At 50.0% G+C, this 10,000-nt stretch overlaps 1 protein-coding gene and 1 long non-coding RNA gene across 3 annotated transcripts in view; one reads left to right on the top strand and one right to left on the bottom strand.

Annotated features, from left to right (window-relative positions):
- The window catches only part of gse1b (Gse1 coiled-coil protein b), a 476,683-nt gene that overhangs the window by 203,232 nt on the left and 263,451 nt on the right, over window positions 1-10,000 (bottom strand). The gene's annotated exons all lie outside the window — the stretch shown is intronic.
- LOC127907354 (uncharacterized) lies at window positions 820-2,634 on the top strand. 2 transcript variants are annotated; one of them, XR_008064229.1, is made up of 4 exons: window positions 820-1,174; window positions 1,283-1,392; window positions 1,447-1,886; window positions 2,432-2,634. It is a non-coding gene; the product is annotated as an uncharacterized LOC127907354 (long non-coding RNA). The 2 variants fall into 2 exon arrangements; XR_008064228.1 differs by lacking the exon at window positions 2,432-2,634 and adding an exon at window positions 1,995-2,313.

A 10,000-nucleotide genomic window follows, 5' to 3' on the forward strand; every position in this document is an offset into this window, starting at 1 on the left:
CTCATCTCATATGTATATACTGTACTCTATACCATCTACTGCATCTTGCCTATGCCGTTCGGCCATCACTCATTCATATATCTTTATGTACATATTCTTATTCATTCCTTTACACTTGTGTGTATAAGGTAATTGTTGTGAAATTGTTAGGTTAGATTACTCGTTGGATATTACTGCAGTGTTGGAACTAGAAGCACAAGCATTTCACTACACTGGCATTAACATTTGCTTCCCATGTGTATGTGACAAATAACATTTGATTTGATTTGGTGCTTGTAACATCAGACGAGTACGTTTCATCCCTACATTGGCTCAGAAATGTTGGATAATGTTTGACATATTTATTCTTGACATACATTGTAAAACAATAAAACATAAATGTGTCTGCTGAACCCTCGAGAACCCACTCAAATGTCAGGAAAAAATATTGATGGGCATCTTTCAAGATCAACCTCCGACCCCTCACCCATGACCCCTAACCTCTGATCCCTACAGTATGTGCTGCAAAGACCATGCCTGGTCAGCCTACTGGTGTGTGTGTGTGTGTGTGTGTGTGTGTGTGTGTGTGTGTGTGTGTGTGTGTGTGTGTGTGTGTGTGTGTGTGTGTGTGTGTGTGTGTGTGTGTGTGTGTGTGTGTGTGTGTGAACGTGCATGCATGTGTGAGCCTGTGTGTGTCCACGTGTGTGTGTGAGTGAGTGAATGAGTGTGTATGTGCGCGCATGTGTATATGTGTAAAGGGGTGGATGAGGGGTGGGAAGGGTCATGTTTTCACTGACCGGGGTCTTTAACATGTCAGGGTCATTTATGACCCAGGCCGCTGTTAGGGCAACATGCTGTTATAACTGCAGACAAAAGACCAGGGGCAAGGGGGAGACAGGGAAGGGGCAGGGATAGAGGGAACGGGGAGAGAGGAGAGAGGAAGAGGAGAGATGGGGAGAATAAGGAGCAAGAGAGGTAGGGGGAGGGAAGATAAGCGGGATAGAGATGGGGAGAATAAGGAGCAAGAGAGGTAGGGGGAGGGAAGATAAGCGGGATAGAGATGGGGAGAATAAGGAGCAAGAGAGGTAGGGGGAGGGAAGATAAGCGGGATAGAGATGGGGAGAATAAGGAGCAAGAGAGGTAGGGGGAGGGAAGATAAGCGGGATAGAGATGGGGAGAATAAGGAGCAAGAGAGGTAGGGGAGGGAAGATAAGCGGGATAGAGATGGGGAGAATAAGGAGCAAGAGAGGTAGGGGAGGGAAGATAAGCGGGATAGAGATGGGGAGAATAAGGAGCAAGAGAGGTAGGGGGAGGGAAGATAAGCGGGATAGAGATGGGGAGAATAAGGAGCAAGAGAGGTAGGGGGAGGGAAGATAAGCGGGATAGAGATGGGGAGAATAAGGAGCAAGAGAGGTAGGGGGAGGAAGATAAGCGGGATAGAGATGGGGAGAATAAGGAGCAAGAGAGGTAGGGGGAGGGAAGATAAGCGGGATAGAGATGGGGAGAATAAGGAGCAAGAGAGGTAGGGGGAGGGAAGATAAGCGGGATAGAGATGGGGAGAATAAGGAGCAAGAGAGGTAGGGGGAGGGAAGATAAGCGGGATAGAGATGGGGAGAATAAGGAGCAAGAGAGGTAGGGGGAGGGAAGATAAGCGGGATAGAGATGGGGAGAATAAGGAGCAAGAGAGGTAGGGGGAGGGAAGATAAGCGGGATAGAGATGGGGAGAATAAGGAGCAAGAGAGGTAGGGGGAGGGAAGATAAGCGGGATAGAGATGGGGAGAATAAGGAGCAAGAGAGGTAGGGGGAGGGAAGATAAGCGGGATAGAGATGGGGAGAATAAGGAGCAAGAGAGGTAGGGGGAGGGAAGATAAGCGGGATAGAGATGGGGAGAATAAGGAGCAAGAGAGGTAGGGGAGGGAAGATAAGCGGGATAGAGATGGGGAGAATAAGGAGCAAGAGAGGTAGGGGAGGGAAGATAAGCGGGATAGAGATGGGGAGAATAAGGAGCAAGAGAGGTAGGGGGAGGGAAGATAAGCGGGATAGAGATGGGGAGAATAAGGAGCAAGAGAGGTAGGGGGAGGGAAGATAAGCGGGATAGAGATGGGGAGAATAAGGAGCAAGAGAGGTAGGGGGAGGGAAGATAAGCGGGATAGAGATGGGGAGAATAAGGAGCAAGAGAGGTAGGGGGAGGGAAGATAAGCGGGATAGAGATGGGGAGAATAAGGAGCAAGAGAGGTAGGGGGAGGGAAGATAAGCGGGATAGAGATGGGGAGAATAAGGAGCAAGAGAGGTAGGGGGAGGGAAGATAAGCGGGATAGAGATGGGGAGAATAAGGAGCAAGAGAGGTAGGGGGAGGGAAGATAAGCGGGATAGAGATGGGGAGAATAAGGGCAAGAAGGTAGGGGAGGGAAGATAAGCGGGATAGAGATGGGGAGAATAAGGAGCAAGAGAGGTAGGGGGAGGGAAGATAAGCGGGATAGAGATGGGGAGAATAAGGAGCAAGAGAGGTAGGGGGAGGGAAGATAAGCGGGATAGAGATGGGGAGAATAAGGAGCAAGAGAGGTAGGGGGAGGGAAGATAAGCGGGATAGAGATGGGGAGAATAAGGAGCAAGAGAGGTAGGGGGAGGGAAGATAAGCGGGATAGAGATGGGGAGAATAAGGAGCAAGAGAGGTAGGGGGAGGGAAGATAAGCGGGATAGAGATGGGGAGAGAGAGGAACAGAGAAGATGGGGGGTGGGGTGTGAGAAGGAAGGGGGATATGGGGCGAGATGAGGGGTGTGAGGTAGATAGGGAGAGGGCATGAAAGAGAGGGGGGGGGGGGGTTGAGGGGTTGGAACAAAAACACTTCAAAGGGCCCTGTGGTTACCATGGTGAGCTGCTGCTCGGTCACTGTGGGAACAGGACAGACCTCTAACAACAGGAAGGAGCACAGCTCCGTGGCATTATGGGTGGACCCTGGCCCTGTTACACCCCCTGACAAACAAACACATGACTGTGTGATGATTATTTAAAACATAATAATAATGAAATATCACATTTCTATAAGTATTCAGACCCTTTACTCAGTACTTTGTTGAAGCATCTTTGGCAGCGATTACAGCCTAGAGTCTTCTTGAGTATGACGCTACGAGCTTGGCACACCTGCATTTGGGGAAGATCCTCTCAAGCCCTGTCAGGTTGGATGGGGAGTGTCGCTGCACAGCTATTTTCAGGTCTCTCTAGAGATGTTCTATCGGGTTCAAGTCTGGGCTCTGGCTAGGCCACTCAAGGACATTCAGATACTTGTCCCAAGCCACTTCCACGTTGTCTTGGCTGTGTGCTTAGTGTCATTGTCCTGTTGGAAGGTGAATCTTCACCCTGGTCTGAGGTCCGGAGCGCTCTGGAGCAGATGTGCATCAAGGATCTCTCTTTCCCTACATTACGCATCTCATATGTATATATTGTACTCTATACCATCTACTGCATCTTGCCTATGCCGTTTGGCCATCGCTCATCCATATATTTATATGTACATATTCTTATTCATTCCTTTACACTTATGTGTATAAGGTAGTTGATGTGAAAATGTTAGATTACTTGTTAGATATTACTGCAAGGTCGGAACTAGAAGCACAAGCATTTCGCTACACTCGCATTAACATCTGCTAACCATGTGTATGTGACCAATAAAACATGTCATTTGATTTCTCTCCATCCTGACTAGTCTCCCAGCCCCTGAAAAACATGCTGCCACCACCATGCTTCACTGTAGGGATGGTGCCAGGTTTCCTCCAGACGTGATGCTTGGAATTCAGGCTCAATTGTTCAATCTTGGAATTATCCGACCAGAGAATCTTGTTTCTCATCGTCTCCAAGCGGCCTGTCATGTGCCTTTTACTGAGGAGTGGCTTCAGTCTGGCCACTCTACCATAAATGCCTGATTGGTGGAATGCTGCAGAGATGGTTGTCCTTCTGGAAGGTTCTCCCATCTCCACAGAGGAACTCTAGAGCTCTGTCAGAGTGACCATCGGGTTCTTGGTCACCTCCCTGACCAAGGCACTTATCCCCCGATTGCTCAGTTTGGCAGTGTGGCCAGCTCTAGGAAGAGTCTTGGTGGTTCCAAACATCTCCCATTTAAAAATGATGGAGGCCACTGTGTTCTTGGGGACCTTCAATGCTGCAGAAATGTTTTGGTATCTGTGCCTCGACACACTCCTGTCTCGGAGCTCTACGGACAATGCCTTTGACCACATGGCTTGGTTTGCTCGGACATGCACTGTCAACTGTGGGACCTTATATAGACAGGTGTGTGCCTTTCCAAATCATGTCCAATCAATTGAATTTAACACAGGTTGACTCCAATTAGGTTGTAGAAACATCTCAAGGATGATCATTGGGAAACAGGATGCACCTGACCTCAATTTCGAGTCTCAGTTATTTTTGTGATTGTTGTTTTAAGCCTATCTGTAACCCTTACCGTAACCATCTGGACTTAATGCCTAAACTTAAACAGCTTAAACACTTCAAAGTTTCTTCTAAATTTGACGTTAGAGAAATATCCATGAACGTCAAATTCTGACATGAGACTGCGAGAGCTGGTAAGAGGAAACATGGTTTCTCTATTCCTCTCCCTATACTATATAGAGATACTATACTATATACAAAACTGTAGACCTCTCTCTCTGTCTCTCTCTCTGTTTCTCTCTCTCTCTCTCGCTCTACAGCTCCACTGTGGAGGGACATGGCTCTAAGGCCTATATTAGCATCATCAATCTCACTGACCACTATTGGCAAGCCCACTCTCCACACACAGACCTGGCCCAGCATATGTGTGTTTTCAGCAGAGTCACATCAGATATGTCCTCCACTCCACTGCACCACCTATGTTAATACCCCAGTGGTAAGGACCCAACAGTTCACACACAATAGGAAGAAAATTCATACAGTAGTATGTCAGGTAATTGTTCCTAGAGACAGTCAGTTTGTGCATGCAACTGATTGCAGTGTACTATTTGTATGCATGTATGTGCCCTGGTGGGTGAGTACACTAATGTTGAGGTGCGGATGTGTGTGTGATTGATTTCCTGTCTGCTAGCACAAACAGGTTGAATCTGTCACAGGGGGACAGGCACTTTTAGGAGAGCCCAGCAGAGCAGGATTTATAGACCTCTTACCTCTCAGCCCCTCAATTAGAGATACACATTACCACTGCACCGTGTGTGTTTATGTGTGTGTGTGTGTGTGTGTGTGTTTATGTGTGTGTGTGTGTGTGTGTGTGTGTGTGTGTGTGTGTGTGTGTGTGTGTGTGTGTGTGTGTGTGTGTGTGTGTGTGTGTGTGTGTGTGTGCGTGCGTGCGTGCGTGCGTGCGTGCGTGCGTGCGTGCGTGCGTGCGTGCGTGCAACACTGACTCTGTGTGGGCACCTATGTGATGATTACTAATACAGTACAGGATGAGGGGACTATGAGTAAGCTCTGTGACACATTGATTTCCCCTCTCACAGTGATGTCACTGCATTTATACACAGCCACTGGTTATCATTACACCTGCTATAAATCACACACACACCGAGTCATCCCTGACGTGTGTGTGTGTGATAGGGAGATCTGTCATGGTGGTTATGATGCAGATAAAGCGGGAACAAACAGGGCCAGGAGACACACAACTGACCTCTCTCTCTCTCTCTCTCTCTCTCTCTCTCTCTCTCTCTCTCTCTCTCTCTCTCTCTCTCTCTCTCTCTCTCTCTCTCTCTCTCTCTCTCTCTCTCTCTCTCTCTCTCTCTCTCTCTCTCTCTCTCTCTCTCTCTCTCTCTCTCTCTCTCTCTCTCTCTCTCTCTCTCTCTCTCTCTCTCTCTCTCTCTCTCTCTCTCTCTCTCTCACACACACACACAGCAGGCCTATCTAATACACACTTAACACCTCCCTCCTTATTTTACTGCTCACTGACAAATGCACATTAGACGACAACAAGTAAAGAACATCTATGTGTATTAACACACATTAGATTATTAAGTTGATATGTTGTTAGTAGTGCTTCATGTATTTCTCCATTCTTATGGGCTTAGAGGTCGATTAGATCATGGTAGTGTCCTGTAGCATGCACACACGTTCACACATGCACAGACACAGACACACACAGTACATTCTTCGTGTTCCTGTTCCAGGTATGATGCAGGGCTTATCAGAGACAGGGAGAGAGAGAGAGAGAGAGAGGCACTTCCCGGATACAGACTAAATAACCCACAGTGTGTGGATCAATATGTCAACAGAGGGACAGAGGCGAAAAGGGAGAGAGAGAGAGAGCGATGGGAAGAGAGAGAGAGATGAAGAGAAAGAGAAAGCCTTGACTATGTAAACACAAAGTGAGCATAGCCTTGCTATTGACAGAGGCCGCCATAGGCAGACCTGGCTCTCAAGAGAAGACAGGCTATATGTCCATTGCCAACAAAATAAGCTGCACTGCCTAATTTCCTGCCAAATGTTCAACCATACAAGAGATGCATTTTTTCCTCAGATTACACAGACCCACAAATAATTTTAAACACACACACACACACACACACACACACACACACACACACACACACACACACACACACACACACACACACACACACACACACACACACACACACACACACACACACACACACACACACACACACACACACACACACACACACACAGAGAGAAACAGGTAAAGGTAAAGAGGCAGAGCACACACACAGGAAATCAAACCCTTTACATGGAACAGACACAGGGAAGCATGTGTAGAGTGCAGACAAAGCTTTCAAACCACAGGGAACCTGTCATGTAACACAGATGTGAGAGCAGAGGCACACTACTGAAATACAGAGACACAGAGCACACACTCAGAGGGGCGTGGAGAATATGCTTGTATGCAAACTGCATCAAACCCATGTCTCTTCTGCACCATTTGGATTTTCTTCATTTGCAAGTCACTTTTGGCACAGACGATTGAGCAAACATACAGGCACACACATACAGTACAAGCACAGGGACAAAAACACACACTCACCACAATCAAAGCTACCATGGATAATTACAGTACAGACATAGCAATTACAGGTCCCTGTCGACCTGGGGAGGCATGGGGTGACAAGGGTGGTCTATCTTACAGAGAATGGGAAAGCAGTGTGTGTGTGTGTGTGTGTGTGTGTGTGTGTGTGTGTGTGTGTGTGTGTGTGTGTGTGTGTGTGTGTGTGTGTGTGTGTGTGTGTGTGTGTGTGTGTGTGTGTGTGTGTGTGTGTGTGTGTGTGCAACAGAGTAAGTGGCTTACTCCAGCAGTCTTGGGCAGGTCTCAGGTGCATAGAATTAACTCTGAACTGTAAGTGAGCAACCTCTATGTTTGTGTGTATATGTGCATATGAACAGTATGTGTGTGTCTGTGTGTGTGTCTCAAAGACACACTGGCAGATGCCAATTCCGTGGACCACTGGGTCGTATGTGAGGGCTAGCTGAGAGTGATGGACCAGCGGGTCGTATGTGAGGGCTAGCTGAGAGTGATGGACCAGCAGGTCGTATGTGAGGGCTGGCTGAGAGTGATGGACCAGCGGGTCGTATGTGAGGGCTGGCTGAGAGTGATGGACCAGCGGGTCGTATGTGAGGGCTAGCTGAGAGTGATGGACCAGCGGGTCGTATGTGAGGGCTAGCTGAGAGTGATGGACCAGCAGGTCGTATGTGAGGGCTGGCTGAGAGTGATGGACCAGCGGGTCGTATGTGAGGGCTGGCTGAGAGTGATGGACCAGCGGGTCGTATGTGAGGGATAGCTGAGAGTGATGGACCAGCGGGTCGTATGTGAGGGCTAGCTGAGAGTGATGGACCAGCAGGTCGTATGTGAGGGCTGGCTGAGAGTGATGGACCAGCGGGTCGTATGTGAGGGCTAGCTGAGAGTGATGGACCAGCAGGTCGTATGTGAGGGCTAGCTGAGAGTGATGGACCAGCGGGTCGTATGTGAGGGCTGGCTGAGAGTGATGGACCAGCGGGTCGTATGTGAGGGCTGGCTGAGAGTGATGGACCAGCGGGTCGTATGTGAGGGCTGGCTGAGAGTGATGGACCAGCAGGTCGTATGTGAGGGCTGGCTGAGAGTGATGGACCAGCGGGTCGTATGTGAGGGCTGGCTGAGAGTGATGGACCAGCGGGTCGTATGTGAGGGCTAGCTGAGAGTGATGGACCAGCAGGTCGTATGTGAGGGCTGGCTGAGAGTGATGGACCAGCGGGTCGTATGTGAGGGCTGGCTGAGAGTGATGGACCAGCGGGTCGTATGTGAGGGCTAGCTGAGAGTGATGGACCAGCGGGTCGTATGTGAGGGCTAGCTGAGAGTGATGGACCAGCAGGTCGTATGTGAGGGCTGGCTGAGAGTGATGGACCAGCGGGTCGTATGTGAGGGCTGGCTGAGAGTGATGGACCAGCGGGTCGTATGTGAGGGCTAGCTGAGAGTGATGGACCAGCGGGTCGTATGTGAGGGCTAGCTGAGAGTGATGGACCAGCAGGTCGTATGTGAGGGCTGGCTGAGAGTGATGGACCAGCGGGTCGTATGTGAGGGCTAGCTGAGAGTGATGGACCAGCAGGTCGTATGTGAGGGCTAGCTGAGAGTGATGGACCAGCGGGTCGTATGTGAGGGCTGGCTGAGAGTGATGGACCAGCGGGTCGTATGTGAGGGCTGGCTGAGAGTGATGGACCAGCGGGTCGTATGTGAGGGCTAGCTGAGAGTGATGGACCAGCAGGTCGTATGTGAGGGCTGGCTGAGAGTGATGGACCAGCGGGTCGTATGTGAGGGCTGGCTGAGAGTGATGGACCAGCGGGTCGTATGTGAGGGCTAGCTGAGAGTGATGGACCAGCAGGTCGTATGTGAGGGCTGGCTGAGAGTGATGGACCACTGGGTCGTATGTGAGGGCTGGCTGAGAGTGATGGACCAGCGGGTCGTATGTGAGGGCTGGCTGAGAGTGATGGACCAGCGGGTCGTATGTGAGGGCTAGCTGAGAGTGATGGACCAGCGGGTCGTATGTGAGGGCTGGCTGAGAGTGATGGACCAGCGGGTCGTATGTGAGGGCTAGCTGAGAGTGATGGACCAGCAGGTCGTATGTGAGGGCTAGCTGAGAGTGATGGACCAGCGGGTCGTATGTGAGGGCTGGCTGAGAGTGATGGACCAGCGGGTTGTATGTGAGGGCTGGCTGAGAGTGATGGACCAGCGGGTTGTATGTGAGGGCTGGCTGAGAGTGATGGACCAGCGGGTTGTATGTGAGGGCTGGCTGAGAGTGATGGACCACTGGGTCGTATGTGAGGGCTGGCTGAGAGTGATGGACCAGCGGGTTGTATGTGAGGGCTGGCTGAGAGTGATGGACCAGCGGGTCGTATGTGAGGGCTGGCTGAGAGTGATGGACACCCTGAAAGGAGGACAGAGCAAGGGAAAGAGAGGGACTGAGGGAGAGGAGGATGGCACCCTGAAAGGAGGACAGAGCAAGGGAAAGAGAGGGACTGAGGGAGAGGAGGATGACAGCCAGAGAAAGAACAATGGAAGGAGAGACCCCGAGAGGGATGAGGACAGGATCCTCATGGGAGGTCATAGTCACAAACACACACACACAGACACACACGTCTGGTCATTTATTCAGACCAATTGCCTCTCCTCACTATAAGAACAGAACATTGATCCAGCACACACTGCATAAATGAACCTCCATGCAATCAGCACACCTCTCTACAGTCTCTCTCTTTCCCCTTCTCTCCATCCTCAGTCCCTGTCCTCCTCTCTGTCATCCGGAGGGTGATTGGAGGACATGATGAGAAAGAGTGAGAGAGAAAGAAGAGCGAGAAAGATGAACAATGGCAGGGTCTGTTACCATCACTCAATGAAGATGGGCACGACCACCTCTAGCTATTTATCACAACCATCCATCCCCTCTTTTCTCCTGTCATCTTCCTCTCTCACCCCACTGACTTCCTACTTTCTATCCACCTATTATCAAAGACAGTATAGTATGAAGATAGACAGAAACTGCTTCTCTAATAGAAATCCCCATC

This window comes from Oncorhynchus keta, chromosome 14, assembly GCF_023373465.1.
Source record: "Oncorhynchus keta strain PuntledgeMale-10-30-2019 chromosome 14, Oket_V2, whole genome shotgun sequence".
NCBI classification, from domain to species: Eukaryota; Metazoa; Chordata; class Actinopteri; order Salmoniformes; family Salmonidae; genus Oncorhynchus; species Oncorhynchus keta.